Genomic DNA, 19,537 nt, shown 5'->3' with positions numbered 1-19,537 from the left:
TACGTGCACTATATAACGTACTTACCTACTTCCTTACGTACTCGTGACTGCATGTCAACATATACTATTATTTACAGTAAATACCTATATTTCCGAACTTATTTGCAGACCCTGGGAGATGGGGTAGGTACCTAATTCTCTACATATTTTAAGGTGATTTAAGAAGATTGTTGGATCGATTTTTTTTTATTATGAGTATTAATATAGCTCCATTTTAAATTGGAATAAGTACATTATTTTTGTAGCAGTAGCCTTAAAAATCCATCTCACCCCCCTTTCATCCCTTCTCTCCCCATTCATAACCCAACTCTCCCCGCGAACCCTACTCACCCCATTTTACGGTATATCTTCTAATACGTATCTTCTTATTCTCCTTGACGTAACTTAATGACCCGGTTAATCATATTTTAACTACACTCAGGGACAGTGATAACGGGTCTCTTTGTATAGCTATTTTTATGGCCGTGGCCCGTTTTCATTGTCTGTAAGTATTTATTTTATTTATTTATTTTATTTCAAAACAAGTTATACAGCATAACAGTATAAATACCAAACCACTGCTAACTTACACAGAATATTATAAGAAAAAGAAAACAGTATACAATTAATCACAAATTACACAATATTAACACACGATAATGTACCATTTTAAACTGTAGAAGGACGTGCATCCATCTTCTCACAAAACCTCAAACATTCATCACGCACAACCACCTGTCTGCCTGCAAACAAATCACACTGAGAGGCTGATGCAAGGAGCGCATTCAAAAGGAGCAAAGAACGAACCAGAGGGGAATTCCTACGTGCTACAGTACGCGAAGACGGGACTGCCAGGAGACAACGGTCACGAGGTCTGAACTCGATTCTGGTCCGTGAGGGAACGTACAGACGTACTAGTTGCCCCGCCAGCTCAGTACAGTCTGACTCTCCGCGCAGGATACCGCAAGCAGTAGTGAGAAGTCCAAAATTACGTCTTATCTCCAAAGAGTTGAAACCCGGAGTTCCATTTTGGACGCCGTACCGAGTGGTCGTGCCCAGAGCGAACAAATAAACCTCATAAACGCGCAACGAAACAATAGCACCCATCGCAGATGGTCGAGCATCGCCGCGCCAACATCTAAGAGCCATCTCGCGCTAAAGCTCTCGGGTCGCTTGCTTACTAAATTACAAAATCCCGTGAAAGTGTTTATAGTTACGGTTATCAGTGCACCCCAATTATAAAATATTTACGTGTACAAGTGCGTTAATCTGTGTGCGGTCCGTGCCTGCGCAAGCCCACCGTGACGATCGTAGGTGCGATCGCTGCTTCATCAGCGGTCCAACGTCAAGACGCGGTGTCTGTCGTCCCCGCCTACACCACGGCCAAACTTGGTGAGATCGCTCCGAATCTGCTTGCTCATAGGCTAAAGGCGCCCATCAGGCCCTAAACCTATATCCCTACCCTAGGTAGGCAACCTAACTACGACTAAAGCTAGGCCCATAATACTACCCTAATCTACATAATAACTAGACATATTTTGACAGGTCTACTCTTCGACAGCCGCTTGTTAATCCTAAAGAGCCTTAAATAAGCGAATAAATAACATAGGAAGGCACACATATTTACCTTCAACCGACTACCAATTGTTAGATAGTACTCCATAAACGGTATAGTATATAGATCAAGTATTGCACATCGTTTTCCCAGCTTTAATTTATACCAGCACCAACAGGCCACTGTTGGCTTCTACCGACTCATATCGTTTTAGGTATATAAGGAAGGCAGATCACTTACCTACCAGTTGATTTCAGTTATATCTAGTTTCATCTACCTAGTCTTTTATTAATAAGTTTTATTATGTTACATAAATACACAAAGTTTGATGACTAGCACGGAACTGAGAGGAACTTCACACCAGAGATGTGCGAGGATGTGTTACGACGGATGTGTTTGTTAACAACCAAGATGTGTTTGTATTGACCACTGTTGTCAAATATTTTGAGAATGGGTTTTAACTAAGTACTTGGCATATATATAACTAGACTAGGCGTTACTAGATCTATTAATTGGACACTTTCTGCTAGGGATACGTGTAGGTACCTTTCTCTTCCGAAAAAGACTAGCTGATGTAGATAATAACTCCTTAAACGGGATGTTAACCGAGTGGGGTCCTCGTTTAGTGGGCACCTGTCACTTGAGCCTGTCATGGCTGTTACTCTGTCAGTCCACTCTAGGTTTAATCTAACGCGGTGATAAAGTCTCATTTTTGTGCAAAAAATCAGTCAGACCGCATCGAACCGTACATAATACGTATTAACTTTTTAATTAAAACCTGTTGTTCTTGGGATGCTGTTATGAGCCGTTAAAAAAAAAGAAATAACGATCGGATACGTTTTAATTTAGCGTCGCGTGACAAATTACATACATAATACAAGTTTTATGCTTATTTAAAAAATGTACAAAAATAACAAATTAAAAGGGAAAATAATATTGTAATATTTTAAGTTAGGTTTTCCCAGTGTTCCAACAATATTAAGTTAATTATGAAATCAGTAAGTACAGGTGGTTCCAGGATAAAGTTATCAGTGAGGGCCCTAATCGCAAACCGCCGCCGACGGCGCCGTAACTCACATTCGTTGGTAAATATTACGAGGAAACCGTTGTTTTCCTTGTAGAAGCTACATATATACCTAAGTACATTAAGTGATATCAACTTTCCTTCCCCAACCCACACGAAATGGTGATAATACGTGTTCAGGACTTGAAGATGACTTCGGTATTCATGCATTAGATAACCAATAACCGTTGGGTCAGCTGGGTCACCTTTCTCAACTTACTCGTACGTAGTAGTAAAGTAGGCCCTACGGCGGTCGGCGCGGTGTCGATGACGGTGTGTTGACTAACATCTAGTCTACGTATATGTTTTTGGTTTGATGACATTGAATGTCTAATAGTAGGTCGTAACGGTTCATTTTTGTTTTTGGCTTTCATTCAATCTAAAATTTGAGACGATAGGTATTCGGTAAGGTACTTAAGTGGGACAACCGCGGAGACAACACGAAACGAGAATTCGGAGAGAAACCCAAAAAATTCATTGCAATTAACCCATTCATGGCCACGAACCGCCGAGCGTACACAATACGCCAGGCCACCATACAAATCGTTTTTAGCTAAAACGCATGACTCAGCTTATGGGTCTCGAGCCTGGCGCGAACGGTAAATAAATCGCCGCTTATGAAGCCGGCCAGTTGGACAGCATTATGCAACATTTTTACTAACCACCGATTTTCTGTGCCTATCAAAAAAGAAACTAATTATTGCAGTTTGTAGGAGTGAATATTTTTACTTTCTACAAGCGTTTAATGTCTGACCAAGCTAAGTTGGTAGCAAATTTTATAGCCCAGCCTGTGCAAGTGTTAATTTAAACGTCATAATTTCATATAAGTATGACATTTAAATTACACTTAGGTACTCAGCCTGTGCTATCAAAATCGCTGCCAACTTAGCTTAGTCTGATTCTATTTAACTTGCCGTGTTTTTTGTTGTTGTTTTTTAGGGCAAATCTTGGAAGTTAAATTAGAACCGTTTCCCGATTTAGATGAAATTTTGCATACGTATGTAAATCGAATGCAATATTATGATGAACAAAATACGAAATCGCTAAACAGCACAGGAGGAGTATAAAGTCGCCAACGAATAAATCGTGACTAAATAATATTTCCATGTTACTCCAAAATACATCTCTAATAGGGGGGATGGGATGAATCACATCTTGAACTCTTGTGACAAATACCACATGAAAGATAATACCGCCGCCGCCGTTCGGATGCATTCCTTGTTTATTGTCCAAGTGTGTCCGATAAGCTTACACCGTCGGTCATTATCTTTGTTTTGGTAAACGCCATTATATTAGTAACAATAGAGAACTTAAAATGTATTATAGTACTTACTTTCTAATCTGCCGTAGAAACCACGATGTTTGAAAAAACTTGTAAATATTTGTCACAAACTATTTGTTATACAATACATATTAGTTAGTGGTGACTGTTTCAACCGCCTTGTTCTATATTGAAACGAAAAAAAATTAACTTTAACATCATTGTTAGTAGGTAATTGCCTAAGATACAATACAACGATCACCAAATATTATGACATAAAAGTACAGTGGGGAAAAATCCTCGTTGCCTTACCCCTCATACAAAACAAAATATTATTATACTACGGCTTGGTTCCTACAAATTGTTGCTTACCATCATCCAAACAGTAATCAGTTGTAAAATGGTACAATATCAAACAGCTTCAACATGAAATAAGCTTTAAAACCAGCCAATAAAGTTTATTTTAGCCTGCTACGGAAACATTAGCAGTTTTTACAAGTAGCGCCAGGCCACGGTGACCCATACCTTGAGCCCTGTCAATAACTTCTGAAATATATATATTTTTTGTATTTTTTCAATATAGATTTTTCTGTTTGCTTGCATCGCATTATGTATCTAGAATTTCAGTATATTTACTATATTGCACTGATAGTAAACCGAACTTGAATATTCGAGACCCTGTTTTCATTAAAAAAAACGTGTTTATAATTTTTATCCTAATATGCCTTATAGAAATGATTGTTAGCTTATATGTTACTTACGTTATTACATCAAATTACGTTTCGTTTAAGTTTAAATCAGAATTTATTCAGGACTCACATGTGAGTCACTGGCCCTGCGGAACTGTTTGAGCATGACCCATACGCTGAGTCGCTGGCCCTGAATGGGTTAAGTAGTCACTTCCGAATGCAAATTTCGCACGACGTTGATTAAAACATTGAAATTGATTTTTAGGTTAATTAATTCCGTAAAGTAATAATGGTATTAGGGTATTTGCGTTTGAGTTAGGTAACTGTTTAAAATATATAGTAGTGTCGGCGGGCTCGGCACCCGGCGTTGCCGGCGGCGGCGCCACGGCGAAAGTTCGCGGCGAACATCATCCGCGATCTGACAGGTTATCTATTTATTGTAGGTATTAGCACTTTCTCAATTTCTTCGCAAACAATAAATCAATAGGATACGACAAGAGCTTTTAATTAATAAACTTTTCATTGGGGTCCCGCGCTAATTTTATAGATTCAATAAGACTTTTGGAATTGGAATTGGAGGCGAAAAGAATATTATTTTAGGGTACCTTTATAAATTAGTAGGGTCCGTATTTTCGAAACCGCTGATCGATCACAGAAAGGTGAGGGGCACTGCAGATACTCACTTGCGAGGGGCTGCGGGCTGACCGAGCACGGCGAGGGGTGCACTGGGCGAGTTGTGGTCGTGGTGTCAGCTACCAAGTGACATGCCGCGAGGTCGGTAGCGGGATTGGGCCGGCGAGAGCACGGTGGAGCGCGCCAGGGACGTGTTGTGCGGAGCGCGGTCGGCGCGCGACTGAGTGCGCCGGGAGGCTGCGCGGCGCTCCGTCCCGCCGTGTCCACTGCGCGCTCCGCACCACGCCGCCGAGCTCGCGGCGCGTACGGCGCGCGCAGTGCACGCCACGCAGCGATAACAGATTGCGTGAGTTATCAGCGCGCGTGTGTGCGTGGTGCACCGCGTGTACGTGTGCGTGCAGCCCTGCACCGGCGATCCCGGGCCCTCATCGCTGATCGATTATTAAGTGAGCTTAATTACCTCACTATAAGTCGATTCGATACATGTGGGTAATTATTGTATTTCTTGAAATTGACAATGACACTGTTTTATACGTTTTTATTAGCGATAATGCCAATTTACGGCAGTGAAAGCGAACTCTTCTCTGAAGTGGGGTCTTTGTTTACCTAATATTGCACAACTAAAATCCAATTGAAATTGAATTGAATTTGTAATCAACTGAATTGGTGTTAGTGTCAGATGTATATTTAAACGAGAACCAATGTGCATGTGTAATTATAACACAATATAGGTAATGTATAGTCATAGACAAGACATCCTCTAGACCAGCGGTCGGCAACCTTTTAGCAGCCAAGGGCCACATAGTAGTTGAGGGCGATTCTCAGAGATGACGTTCGGTGCCTGACTTCGGTGCCAATTATTTTTTTTACTTATTTGATACGCGACTTTATTTCCTAAAATCTAGCCTTAATATAAAAAATATTGGTAGTGGAGGCCTCCATTAGAACCTTATAGTTTTTATGATATTTAAGATTTAAAAAACACCGAAATCATGTGCAGGCACTGAAGTCAATTTGCGTCACCGAATTCAAAAATGCTTACACATAAATCACACTTCAAATATATATCTAAATTATATCATAATTTATTCATATTTTTCATTCTTATTTGTTGATAAGCGATGTAGCGAGGCTAATGATATCGTAAGCTTAAATAAGTTTAATAAATAGTACCTTTGTTTACTCAAGATTTTAAAATAACCAAGTTACGGCTTATGAAACAACATCTCTAGAAGTTATCCCACAGACCCACACTAATTGACTATCCTCATATCATACAATAGGGCAATGTATGGTCCTGAAACGAGTTTCAGATATGTCGACCACAAATGCGCACATAAGTGCCATGAAGGAGAAAATTTTTGCTTCATACAATCCGACGGCACACTCATCAAAAATAAACTTATATTATCTACACCTGATCAATAGAAACTTTTGAGTGGTGTTCAATGCTCAAAGATATTTAATGCACTTATAAAACAATGTAAACAATACGGAAAACAAGTATTTTTGCTAGACTTATAAATAGTATTTTTGAATGACAGAGTTTTAAAGCGTGAACTCCCTCAATTTAAAACTATATGAAGTGGTTGACTAATGCCTAAATATCTAGTCACCTGTTAATTATGTTCTCCTGTACCCTCAAACACTTCTATGTTCAATTTGTGTTCATGACCATGCTTTAAAAATATTGAGCAGTACGCTCAGTGCCTTTGGAGCGATCTCGACATCAGAAGGCCACTTTATTTTTAATCTCTTGTTCTGTGGGTGCATCTTGCATAGTATATACATACACAAGTTATTTAAAAAGAAGTGGGATCGAATTGACTGCATTTATTTAATATGGCTGACACGTTTAAAGGTATCGAGGTGTAGGGCGTCAAGTGATACAGAGGACAAATTCACATAATTTACTCCATTGGATTGAAGAGAATATCAAGACAACAGCGGAAAGAGAAAAAGAAAAATCGGGTCTACAATTTTCAACATACGTCTGGTGAAAAAAAAAACTACTCATTGTAAACTAGTGATTTTGTGTACCTATACTATGACTTAATTTACGTACAAGCATAGTTTTACGTTTATACAACGTATCTTGTACTTTTTAGGTGTGCTAAGTTAGAAAATAAAGTACAAGAAACTAGTTTACAAAGCAGGGTTTGAATTCGGTGATCACTTTCTTGATATCGGTGGTCAAAAATTCCACCGAAACCAAGGAAATCAACACCAGTGATATCAAAATTGATCGCTTTTTAGGAATTACAGAATTAGCATGAATGATACAGAGATGATGTACTAATGATGAATTCACGTACTTTTAAGGATTTCTTAATCACTTGCATAACGATAAATGCACTAAAACTGTGGGAGAAAATTGCACCACCGATCTCAAAAAAACATAGGACCAAACCCACCGAATGACAGAGAAACTTTAAAAAAATCACCTTAGTATACTGTGACTGCACCTGTACTTTATTCAACGGTTAAGGCACAACTAAAGCATACTATGTTTGAGCCACTCAGTTCCTGGTCTACAAGTTTGTAAGAGTACAGACATGGTTTACAAATTGCACCGAAATCAGTCACTAGCCCGGGACACATCGCAAATTTGGTTTTATTCAATGTGTCAAGCAAACACATTATTTTGATATAAAGAATATGATCAGTTAACTAATACCTTATGCGTGAATACCGATAATAACTCCGATCTAATGCCCCATCTTGAGTAATATTTTTTTGTTTCAAACAATCTGGGTGCGGGACACGCCCACCGAACATCATTTTTCGCATTTGAATTTTTTTTCGTGTATTATATAAATAATAAATAAATAGTTTGATAGTGTTCCAGACAGAATATATGCTGGAGATTATGCCTGAATTAATTCAGATTTATTGAACAGTAAATTCAATGTTTTTTTGCCCCGGACACGTAAAAATGGCCCTCCTGAGAAATGCCCTTTACGAAGTTGACGCGGGATACAGCCGCAATGGTTTACGTGAAATTTGGGTGTGGATGTCTAATGCAAAAGCCGAAGGCCGAGCTCCATGTAGGGCCGAAGCGTCCAGGCTGTCAGCGCTTAAACACAGAACAATAGTATGTCTAAATGCAAAGGCCGAAGGCCGAGTTCCGCGTAGGGCCGAAGGCCCGAAGCGTCCAGGATGTCAGAGCTTAAGTCGTAGGTGGTCGTAGTAGTAGTCGCTCGGTAGGGTGCCCAGAGGTGCCACCTTTATCAAATTAGGCTTAACCTTTAAAATCGTATTAAAAACGCGGGCGTAGCGACCGCGAAATTTTTATGATAGAAAAAAATTGAGAGAGGCTAGGGACACAGCCGCAATGGTTTACGTGAAATTTTGGTATAGATATCTAATGCGAAAGCCGAAGGCCGAGCTACATGTAGGGCCGGAGGCCCGAAGTGTCCAGGCTGTCAGTGCTTAAACACAGAACATTAGTATAAGTGTAAAACAGAAACATCGATGAAATATCAAGACGTATCGCCATTACATGGTCTAAATTCTGGAAATACAAAGAAATTTTAAAATCAAGTCTACCAATGAAGCTGAAAAAAAGATTACTCGATACCTGCCTGCTGCCTAGCTTGACATATGCGTGCCAGTCATGGATATACAACCGACAAGCGTGGAATAAAATAGAACGCTGCCAACGTGCCATGGAAAGATCCATACTTAATATAAAATTAATCCATAAAAAGAGAAGCAAAGACATAAGGCAAATAACTGGTGTAATCGACGCATTATCATTTGCGCAAAAATTAAAGTGGAAATGGTGTGGCCATACAGCACAAATGCATAAAGACAGGTGGGCAAAAATAACCACCCTATGGCGGGGCCCTTCGGGGACAAGGAATAGAGGGAAGGTAAAAGAAAAATGGCTCGACGAAATCGTGGCTACAGCCGGACAAGACTGGTCACAGAAGGCAAATGACAGGAAAATCTGGCTGAATCTGGAGGAGGCCTTCACCCGAAGAGGGGTCTCTACAAAATAACAATACTTTCTTAAACTTTTTTTTAAAACATTTTTAATTTTTTTATGTAATATTGTAGAGAATTAATAAAGGCTTTTTATTTTATTTTATTTATTTATTTTATAAGTGTCTAAATGCGAAGGCCGAAGGCCGAGCTTCGCGTAAGGTCGAAGGCCCGAAGCGTCCAGGATGTCAGTGCTTAAACACAGAACAATAGTATAAGTGTCTAAATGCGAAGGCCGAAGGCCGAGCTTCGCGTAGGGCCGAAGGCCCGAAGCGTCCTGGGTGTTAGTGCTTAATCACAGAACAATAGTATGTGTCTAAGTGCGAAGGCCGAAGGCCGTGCGCCGCGTAGGGCCGAAGGACCGAAGCGTCCAGGCTGTCAGTGCTTAAACACATTCTAACAGTATTAAATGTAGGTTAATGTGTGTGCTGGGAGTCCTAAAGCACTCAATGAGTTTAGGAACTCCAGAGGGTATGTTGTGACGTTGCCTTCATCCAAGACAGTGTTAATGGATTTAGATATATACTGCCTGTTCACCTTCGATTTCCGTCAATATCCGCGCATGTGTAGGTAAGTACAGACGTACTTCAGTACAGACGTCGTTTGTCAATATTACATACAAAATAGCCAGGGAGGCTCGCGGGCCGCAAGCGACAGGTTCACGGGCCGCATGCGGCCCGCGGGCCGCCGGTTGCCGACCGCTGCTCTAGACTGAGCATAGTAACGCTACCCCCTCTGCCACAAATATACGGTAGTTTTACTCCATCTTCGAGTCAAGTGTCAGAATCCCGTGCCGTGATTGGTCCGTGTCTTTGAACGGACCAATCACGGCACGGGGATTCGCTCACCTCGTCCCCCGCACCCCAGTATTGTTGGCAGCATCGGTTTCATGAAATAATTGCTCTAAACTCCGTCTAGAGGATTCCTAGTCTATGTGTATAGCAGCGGTTCTCAATCTTTTTTTTTTGACGGAACCCTTTTGGAAAGCGAAATACTTGATGGAACCCTACAAATATTAACTCACATTTATAGACGGGTCTAACGCGAAATTTATTCAATTACTTTACCCTACAATAAAACAATAGTTTTTAGAAGTGTATTTTTGAAGTGAAAACTTCTTTAGCGGCGCTGGGCACTTTTTGAGGTGGGGAAAAAATGATAAACTCGAGACAGCGTCGCGGCGATCACGTGACCGTAAGGACCGGAAGGGGCGTAAGGTTTAGATGGCCACTCATAATCAGGGAGCGGTGCTCGGGCCCGGCACCGCGGCGCGGAGGCGGACAGCCTCGCGCGCCGCGGTAGGGTGCCGCGCTTTGGGTCAGGGGACCTCCTAAGGTGGGTCAGGGGACCTCCTAAGGGCCGAGGTGGAGACGCTTCTCAACTCCTTCAGGGAGGAACTAGAGCAGAAGCTATTTGCCTCCATCGGAGGGATGGTGAACACCAGGCTGCAGGAGATCCAGAAGCGCCTCCCTCCGGAGCCGATCATCCGGCCGCCGTTAGCGGCAGATAGAAAAAGGGCAGAGGGCCCTAATAATGCGCCTGCCGTCCCGGAGCAGCCCAACCCGCAACTGAGAGCGAACAGGGGGCCATTGGGAGGCAGCGGCAGACAAACCACTGCGACGGGGGCGACACTCATGCCCCCTGCGAGACCTGCGCCTGCTCCGCGGACCAAGAAGACGACGGCGGCTGGGCCCAAGCCGGTGCCTGCAGCCCCCACACAGATGCCCCCCACGCAGGGGGAATGGACGCAGGTGGTGAAGCGGGAAAAGAAAAAGAAGGCCACCCCTCCTGCCGCTTCGACGACAAAAGCGGGTAAGCCGGCGGCCCCGGCAGCCAAAAAGCTGGCGGTCCCGAAAACCGCAGCGGTAGTGGTGGCTCTTAAGCCAGAGGCGAAGGAGTCGTACGCCTCCGTAATGCTGAGAGCCACTCAAGCCTTTCGGCTCGAGGAGATTGGCCTCGAGCACGTTAATATGCGGAAGACGGCGGACGGGACCCGCATCCTGGAAGTGGCGGGGGCAGACAATGGCCGCACCGCCGACGCTCTGAAGGTGCGCCTGGAGGCAGCCATAGGAGACGCGGCCAGAGTCTATAGACCGGTTAAGATGGCGCGTCTTCGAGTCTCCGGCCTCGACGAGGCTACTACACCGGAAGCAGTGGCGACGGCAATTGCGGCCAAAGGGGGTTGTTCGAATGCGGATGTCCGGGTCGGGGACATCCGCATTGGCTACAGCGGCACTGGTTCGGCCCTTGTACAGTGCCCTATAGAGGCGGCGAGCGCCGCGGCGTCGGTGGGTAGGGTGACAATAGGGTGGTCGTCCGCCCGAATTAAAGCACTGGAACCTGGTGTGCTCAGGTGCTTTAAGTGCCTGGGCATCGGACACACTAGGGCCACGTGCCCCTCCCCGGTAGAAAGAGGTGATCTGTGCTTCCGCTGCAGCAAGCCGGGGCACCGAGGGGCGGACTGCCAAGCAGAGGCTTTCTGCGCAGTCTGCCATCAGGCGAAATTGCCAGCGAAGCACAGGATGGGCGGTTTCTCCTGTAACCCCCCTAAGGTAAGGGGAGTGGAAGCCCGCAGTGGGAACCGTGGGGCTCCGGAAAAGGCCGCCCCGGCTATTGACCCAAGCCCCCCTCCGACGGAACAGATGATTGTGGGACAGCCAATGGACCAATAATGCAAGTACACCCGCAACAAGGTTCATGGGAGGTGTTGCAGTGCAACATCAACCACTGCGTTCCCGCACAGGATCTGCTCATGCAGAACATGGCGGAGTGGGGTATTGCACTGGCTGCGGTGGCGGAGCCATACGCTGTCCCGCCTCGGCCCAACTGGGCAGGGTCTAGAGACGGCCGGGTGGCGCTGGTGGCCTCGGTGCCGGGGGAAGTCCTCATGGGCATAGAGAGAGGGGAGGGATTCGTGGCGGCTAAATGGGGAGGAATCATAGTAGTCGGGGTATACTTCTCCCCCAACCTGCCGCTGAATGCCTTCCAGCGCTTCCTGGGGGACCTGGAGGGGGTGGTGAGAAGGGCCGGCCAGGCGCCCATCCTTGTGTTGGGAGACTTCAACGCCAAGAGCCGAGCATGGGGGTCACCAAACACCGACCCCAGAGGGGCCGAGGTTGAGGATTGGGCGGCTGCGGCTGGCTTGGTCCTCCTCAACCACGGCAACACGCAGACGTGCGTCCGCTGGAATGGGGGGTCTATAGTTGACTTATCCTTCGCGACCCCCGACCTGGCAGCGCGCGTTGCCGAGTGGCGAGTTTTGGAGGACGAAGAGACCCTCTCGGATCATTTATATATCCGCATGAGGGTCTCTCCACTGCAGAGGGCCGCGCCGACCAGTCCTCATGGCCGACGTGCAGGGAGAGGGGGGTTCCCAAGATGGTCGTTGGCCCGCCTCGACAGAGAAATGGCGGAAGAGGCCGCCATCATCGAGGCGTGGAACGCTCCCCAGGCGGCCCCAAGAGGCATCGAAGAGAGGGCCGTCCACTTCAGAAGGTCCCTGGAGACGGTTTGTGACGCTTCCATGCCCCGGGCCCGGCCTGCCCGAGGCAAAAAACAAGTCTATTGGTGGACTCCGGAGATCGCCGCCCTCCGCACGGCCTCCAATAATGCCCGGCGGGCCTACACGCGGTGCAGGAGGAGGAGGCACACCGCTGAGGAGGAGGAGCTCCTCTGCACCACATGGGCAGCGAAGAAGCGGGCCCTCCAGCAGGCCATTAAGAAGGCGAAGAATGAGGGGTGGGAGGAGTTCTTGGCAACCCTCAATAGGGACCCATGGGGTCGCCCTTATAGAATGGTGCGCAATAAATTGCAGAGCGCCCCGCCCATGGAGTCCATGGACCCAGAACTCCTCCGGAGAGTGGTTGAGGGCCTGTTTCCGGAGGCACCGCACTTTGTCCCACCGGCGATGGCCCCCCCAGTAGTGGACCCAGTGGAACCTCTCGTCGTCATCCCCGTCACCGACGACGAGATAGAGTGGGCAATGGACCGGCTCAGGGGCTCACGCAAAGCGCCGGGACCGGACGGAGTGCCAGGAAAAGTGCTTTTCCTGGCACTCAAGCACCTCGGGAACCGTCTCAGATCCCTCCTGGACGATTGCCTCGAGGAGGGACGCTTCCCGGGATGCTGGAAGGAGGGGCGATTGTGCCTACTGAGGAAGGAGGGGCGCCCACCAGACTCCCCCGCTGGCTACCGCCCCATCGTGCTGCTGGATGAGGTCGGGAAGCTTTTCGAGCGAATCCTGGCCTCCCGTATACAGCAGCACCTAGTGGAAACAGGTCCGAACTTGCATGACAGCCAGTTCGGGTTCCGTAGGGGGCGGTCCACTATAGACGGGGTGGGCGCGTTGAGGGATTTCGGGCTGCTTGCGGCAGGCCAGGGGGAGGGAGTGGTGGCGGTGTCTCTGGACATCGCCAACGCGTTCGGGTCCCTCCCCTACGCGGTCATTGGGGAGGCACTCCGCTACCATGGAGTGCCTCATTATCTGAGGCGCGTCATAGAGCAATACCTGACGGGGCGGGTAGTGCTCTATGAGCAGAGAGGTGTCCGGGGCGCGAGGGCCATGGTGTGTGGGGTCCCACAGGGGTCTGTCCTGGGTCCCCTCCTGTGGAACCTCGGTTACGACTGGGTGATCCGGGGGTCGCAGCTTCCACGCATGGTCACCGTATGTTATGCGGACGACACACTGGTGGCCGTACGGGGAAAGCAGCTGGAAGAGGTGCTCAGAAGGGCAGCGGTAGCGACCGAGCTCACGGTGCACCGCATAGGACTCCTGGGGCTTAGGGTCGCACTGCCGAAGACCGAGGCCATGGTCCTCGGGCGAATGAGGGCGTGGGGGCAGCTGCCGGCGGGCACTGCAGTGAGGGTGGGGGGCGAAGCTGTCCAGGTCAAGGCCCACATTAAGTACTTGGGCCTTGTCCTGGACAGAAGATGGTCCTTCGAGGAGCACTTTGCGAGACTGGCTCCTCGTCTCGTTGGTGCTGCCTCGGCTCTGGGCCGCCTACTGCCTAATCTGGGGGGGCCGAATGCCCCATGTAGGCGGCTATATGCGGGGATCGTCCGGAGCATGGCGCTCTACGGAGCGCCAATTTGGGCTGGACGACTGACGGGACGCGCGAGGGCATTGCTCCGTCGGCCACAGAGGGTGCTGGCCCAGAGGATGGTGAGGGCCTACCGCACCACCTCTCACGCAGCAGCATGCCTCCTTGCCGGCACCCCGCCTTGGGAGCTGGACGCAGGGGTGCTGGCGGACAGGTACCGGCTGAGGGCGGAAGCCAGGGGGCGTGGGGAGCTCCCAGACGCGGAGGAGGCCGAGAGGGTGATGCGGGGAGCCGCGGAGCGCCTGCGAGAGAGATGGAGGGAGGCCTTGGAGGATAGCCACTATGGAACCCGAACCATAGGGGCTATTCTCCCGATAATGGACGAGTGGGTGGATCGGGGCAAGGGGGCCCTGACATATAGGGTGACGCAGGTGGTGTCCGGACACGGCTGTTTTGGACACTACCTGCACAAAATACAGAGGGAGCCGGGGCCTCAGTGCCACGAATGTGGCGCGGCGGATGACACGGCTCAGCACACTCTGGAGGAGTGTAATCGCTGGGCCGTGGAAAGAGCTTCCCTCAGGGCAGCGACGGGGGTGGCGGACCTCTCGCTACACAGCATAATAGCGGCGATGCTGGGTAGCGAGAGGAAATGGGAAGCGGTGGCCTCCTTCTGCGAAGAGGTTATGTCGCAGAAGGAGGAGGCGGAAAGGGAGCGAGAAGCGGCTGCTGACGCGCTTCCTCTTCGACGCAGGCGGCAGGGTCGAAGGCGAAGGGCATATGCTCGCCTCGAGCCCTAGTGGGGCCGGCGGGTACCGAACCTGCATTGCACGGCCCCACACACGTCGTAGGGGTGGGGATCAAGCGTTTCTGATCCCCCCCCCCCTGCATTGTGAGGGTGCCCTGGCGATAAGCCGGGGCTGCCGGAGGGCGCCGTGGTGGTATGATATCGATCCCAGTGTGCCCTCACGAACGGCAAAGAGGATGAAACGCCGGAGTGGGTTTAGTGGGTAGGGCCAATTTCTCCCCCCCTCTCGCCAAGAGAGGGACAAGGAGCGGCGAGTCCCACACACCGTGCGTAAATGCATTCCCACTCCGTCAAAAAAAAAAAAAAAAAAAAAAAAAAGGGTGCCGCGCTTCAATAGGATAGGTTTGGTTAGGTTAGGTTCTGAGGTTAGGTTAATTTAGATGTCATTTAAATCAATAAAGAAAAACTCAATGTTATTTGACATTTATGTTGCGGATTCCTTTTCGAGACTCTTTACCTATGTTCAAATAATTTGACGTTGTCATGGCAGTATGTAAATAAACATGTCAATGAAAAAGTGTGATCTTATTTGAGAATGATAATAATATATAATAAATAAATAGAATACCTCCGCTAAACGTATGTATCGTGTTACCGGGCGTCGGTAACATAGTGAGGTGAGTTTTCACTTCTATCAGCACTCCCGGAGTGCAACCGTAGTTGCTTGTTTTATTAATAAGCATAATTCTAAATTCTTGCGGAACCCCTGCAGGGGTGTCGCGGAACCCTAGGGTTCCGCGGAACACACTTTGAGAATGGCTGGTGTATAGTAAATAAATTAGCAATTATGGTATTATGAGTCGGTAGCCCGCTCATCTCTTTTCCTTGCTCGTGCTCGTTTTACACACACACAGTAGGTATATGTAGGTAGGTGAACACAGTAGCCAGAGCCATTAATGTAGGTATACCTATTGACCAATTAATCATTATCATTTTAAGAAACTTTTGACACTCGCTGTCACTTTATTATATTTTCATGCTATTCGTAATATACAGGGTGTAATCTAAAACGTGATACAAGATAATCAAACCTGAATCTTTTCATGATTTTGAACAACTTTTACTATGGGGTCAATTTTGTAATATTAAAAAAAAATTGAGCTGTTCCATAGAAATGGTCAAAGAGAGGTAGACAAAAATGTATGGCAAAGATTTTTTTTATTGTTAATTTACAAAGTTGACCCCATAGTAAAAGTTGTTCAAAATCATGAAAAGATTCAGGTTTGATTATCTTGTACCACGTTTTAGATTACAACCTGTATTATTCTATTAAAATAAAACAGGTTACATTAATTATCTACATAATTATTAGGAGAAACTCCTCTTTTGTAGATGATCGATGTTAGATTCGATCAAAAGTTTGTGTTGTTTGTCTAGTGAGAGTTAACTTTGATTTAAATACATACCTATCTTCTACTCTACCGTACCTATGTATATGATATGATAAGAGATAAGATACGCATAGTTCTGACGACGGAGGATGTTTCTGCATGTAAACGAATGATTAGACAAGACACGATTGACAGCTATACATGTCTCACTCCTGATTATAATGTCCATTTTCATGTTTATCTTATTTATCCATTTTACCTTGTTTTAAAAAAAATGTACTTCATAAAAAAATATTGACATATGAATTTGTTGCGCTTACACACATTTTCCCGTGTGTACTGAACCCATAGGTATGGTTTTGATATGCTTTAGTATGGTAAGTTTTAAGTAGGAAATAGTTTATTGCGTAAAAATAAAGATAGGTTACTACAGGTTTTATACAGATAAACCTATTATCTTCCTCGCGTCGTCCCGGCATTTTGCCACGGCTCATGGGAGCCTAGGGTCCGCTTGGCAACTAATCCCAGTAATTGGCGTGGGCACTAGTTTTTACGAAAGCGACTGCCATCTGACCTTTCAACCCAGAGGGTAAACTAGGCCCGTATTGGGATTAGTCCGGTTTCCTCACGATGTTTTCCTTCACCGAAAAGCGACTGGTAATATCAAATGATATTTCGTACATAAGTTCCGAAAAACTCATTGGTACGAGCCGGGGTTCGAAGTTCGAACCCCGGCTCGTACCAATGAGTTTTTCGGAACTTCGAACCCGCGACCTCCGGATTGCAAGTCGCACGCTCTTACCGCTAGGCCACCAGCGCTTCTATACAGATAAACCTATGCAAATTTAATAATTTAAAATTAATTATACTTAGTTAATAAAACATGCCTATATGGGTTAGTATCATTAAAGCGTTAATAATGAATCCCCAGAATATTGAGTGTGTGTTGTGTACCCTCGTTGATCTGTTTTATGCGACGCCCGCGCACACGTGCCTCAGTTTACATAATGTTTACGTTATACTCGTTATGTTTACATACCTATACCTACATGACACCCGACCCGGCGGAGGACGCGGTGCATATTCGGCTGCGGTGACCGACATTTATGTCTTCCTGTCGGCCTTTGCCGAAATATAGCAACTACCGGAACGAGCGGTCGGAGGTTGCGAGCCGAGGGCGGCGAGGACGCAGGGCAACACGAGTCAATATTTACTCCGCGGACGCAACTTGTGTTGAATTTCAGCTTTGTAAGGCGTCGGCTGTTGCTCAAAACTCAAAATAACAACAGAAGGGCTGTGGTTGCGTTTAGCATGCGTATTTACGATACATTGTTGCAATTATTTACGTTAGAAAGGGGCCGAGATGAACGTGTCAGAAATTGTGACGATACCACAACCAAATATCGTAAACCAGTTTTCAAAATGTTGTATTAGGGTGCTGGTTTCTAATTTCTATTTAAGTATTCAGACTGTTCATAGTCCATTCGTGATAAAAATGTTGACCATCTCTAAAAACCGGCCAAGTGCGAGTCGGACGGACAGCGCAGTCTTAGTGATGGGTTCCCGTTGTTACCCTTTGGGTACGGAACTCTAAAAACACCCCCATTAACTCAATACATGAATCACATAATCGCGGGCGCGCGTTGATGTCTTTCGAACGCCCCGTCGTGTGCGCATTGCGAGTTCGCTTCGCGATGATCAACACTCGCTTATTTCTTTGTTCGACCTGTGCTGCGTCATCGAACCTGTTTGCGATATGTTTATTGATTAGCATTAATTAGTAACGTATAAACACACAAAAAGCTCTTATGAGTAGTATGTATCACAGAGCTCTCAGTCTCAAAGGGGGGGGGGATAGCTCCCCCTCCCCCTGTACGGCAGGTGACAGTAAACTCTCCAAGCACGTGACCGGCGCCCACATACACACACTTATAGCATGGACACACACACACCCGCACCTAGGGTTACCAGTTACAAATTCCTGACAAAATTCCTGATTTCCGAATATTTTTTGTGACATTCATATTTTTCACGACGACGGGGGGGGGGGGGGGGGGGGGGTCTCTAGCCGTTAGCGATGGCCATCCGATTGAGCCAAGCCGCGCACGTCATGTATATGTATAAGAATAAGAATAGTTTATTTTCTAAAAGTGTTACAAACATGTATGCTTGATTAAAGATTTATTAATTAATAATTATGAAATTATTGATAAGTTGAGTGTCATTTATTATTTTTTTTTACAATGTTTTTGATTACTTTTTTCTTTCTCCTGGCTTTTGTCCCAGTTTATTTGGTGTCAGCCCTCCTAGTAATCTTGCGCCACAGCTCACGGTTGTGGGTTGTCTCGTCTGTTGCGTTCAACAGCTTCATGTCGTTTTTACAATGTTTTTGATTAATTGATTAATTTAAGTAAATAAAAAGGTACTTTATAATGAAGTCTATCAATTCAATAAAATCCTGACATTTTCGTGTTCCGTCCCCATTCCTGACAAAAGGCCAAAATTCCTGACATGTCAGGAAAATTCCTGTCATCTGGGTAACCCTACCCGCACCACGCACATGTCGCCGGCTCGTCAACAATACCCGCGCCACGTTGCGCGCGCGTCATATACAGACCCCGGGAAGTACTTACATGCGGTTACGGACAATTAAACGAGAACTCACTCGTCGGTCACTCGATGACAATTCAAAAGTCTTGGGAAACCGCCAGGTGACGTTAATAGAGTAAAATAGTCTACTGGGCAATTCACCGGCGGTTACTAAACTTCGTCGTTTTTCATCAATAAAAGTTGGGCAAGCTCCGGAGAAAAGTGGTCCGTTGCATATTGTGACGGTGTCAAGGTCTGCGGTGCGCGCGCGCCGCGGTCAGGGTTCGGCGGGGTCGTCGACCGCGGGCAGCGGGCGGGTGCAGGCTGCGGCGGGGCGGGGGAGGGGGCGCGTCATGTGACTGCGGGCGCGGGCCGCGGGCGGCGGGGTGTCCCGTCCCGCCGCCATTCACCGCCATCCGAGTGACGTCACCCACACCCGCCGCTCCCGACTCACGCGCATCCCGATACCATCACACATCACACGCAACTTTATTGCACAACCTACTGTTTTTGACTTTTTGCTATAATATGTATCCGTCGTTGACTCAGTTTCTATAATAGATGCTTAGATCCTTAGTTCTGGAGTGATGAGGATGACCACCA

The 19,537-nt window shown here is 46.6% G+C and overlaps 1 protein-coding gene across 1 annotated transcript in view; it reads right to left on the bottom strand.

Moving 5' to 3' along the window:
- Nucleotides 1-5,429, bottom strand: part of LOC134651244 (sodium-independent sulfate anion transporter-like) — a 40,294-nt gene extending 34,865 nt beyond the window's left edge. Inside the window, exon 1 of the mRNA XM_063506311.1 lies at nucleotides 5,231-5,429. The gene's annotated coding sequence lies outside the window, so the exon portion shown is untranslated. The remainder of the gene's footprint in view (nucleotides 1-5,230) is intronic.
- Between the last annotated feature and the right edge of the window lie 14,108 nt (nucleotides 5,430-19,537).

The sequence above is a fragment of the Cydia amplana genome, chromosome 9 (genome assembly GCF_948474715.1).
Source record: "Cydia amplana chromosome 9, ilCydAmpl1.1, whole genome shotgun sequence".
Lineage (NCBI taxonomy): Eukaryota > Metazoa > Arthropoda > Insecta > Lepidoptera > Tortricidae > Cydia > Cydia amplana.
This window is presented reverse-complemented; position numbering and strand designations above follow the sequence as displayed.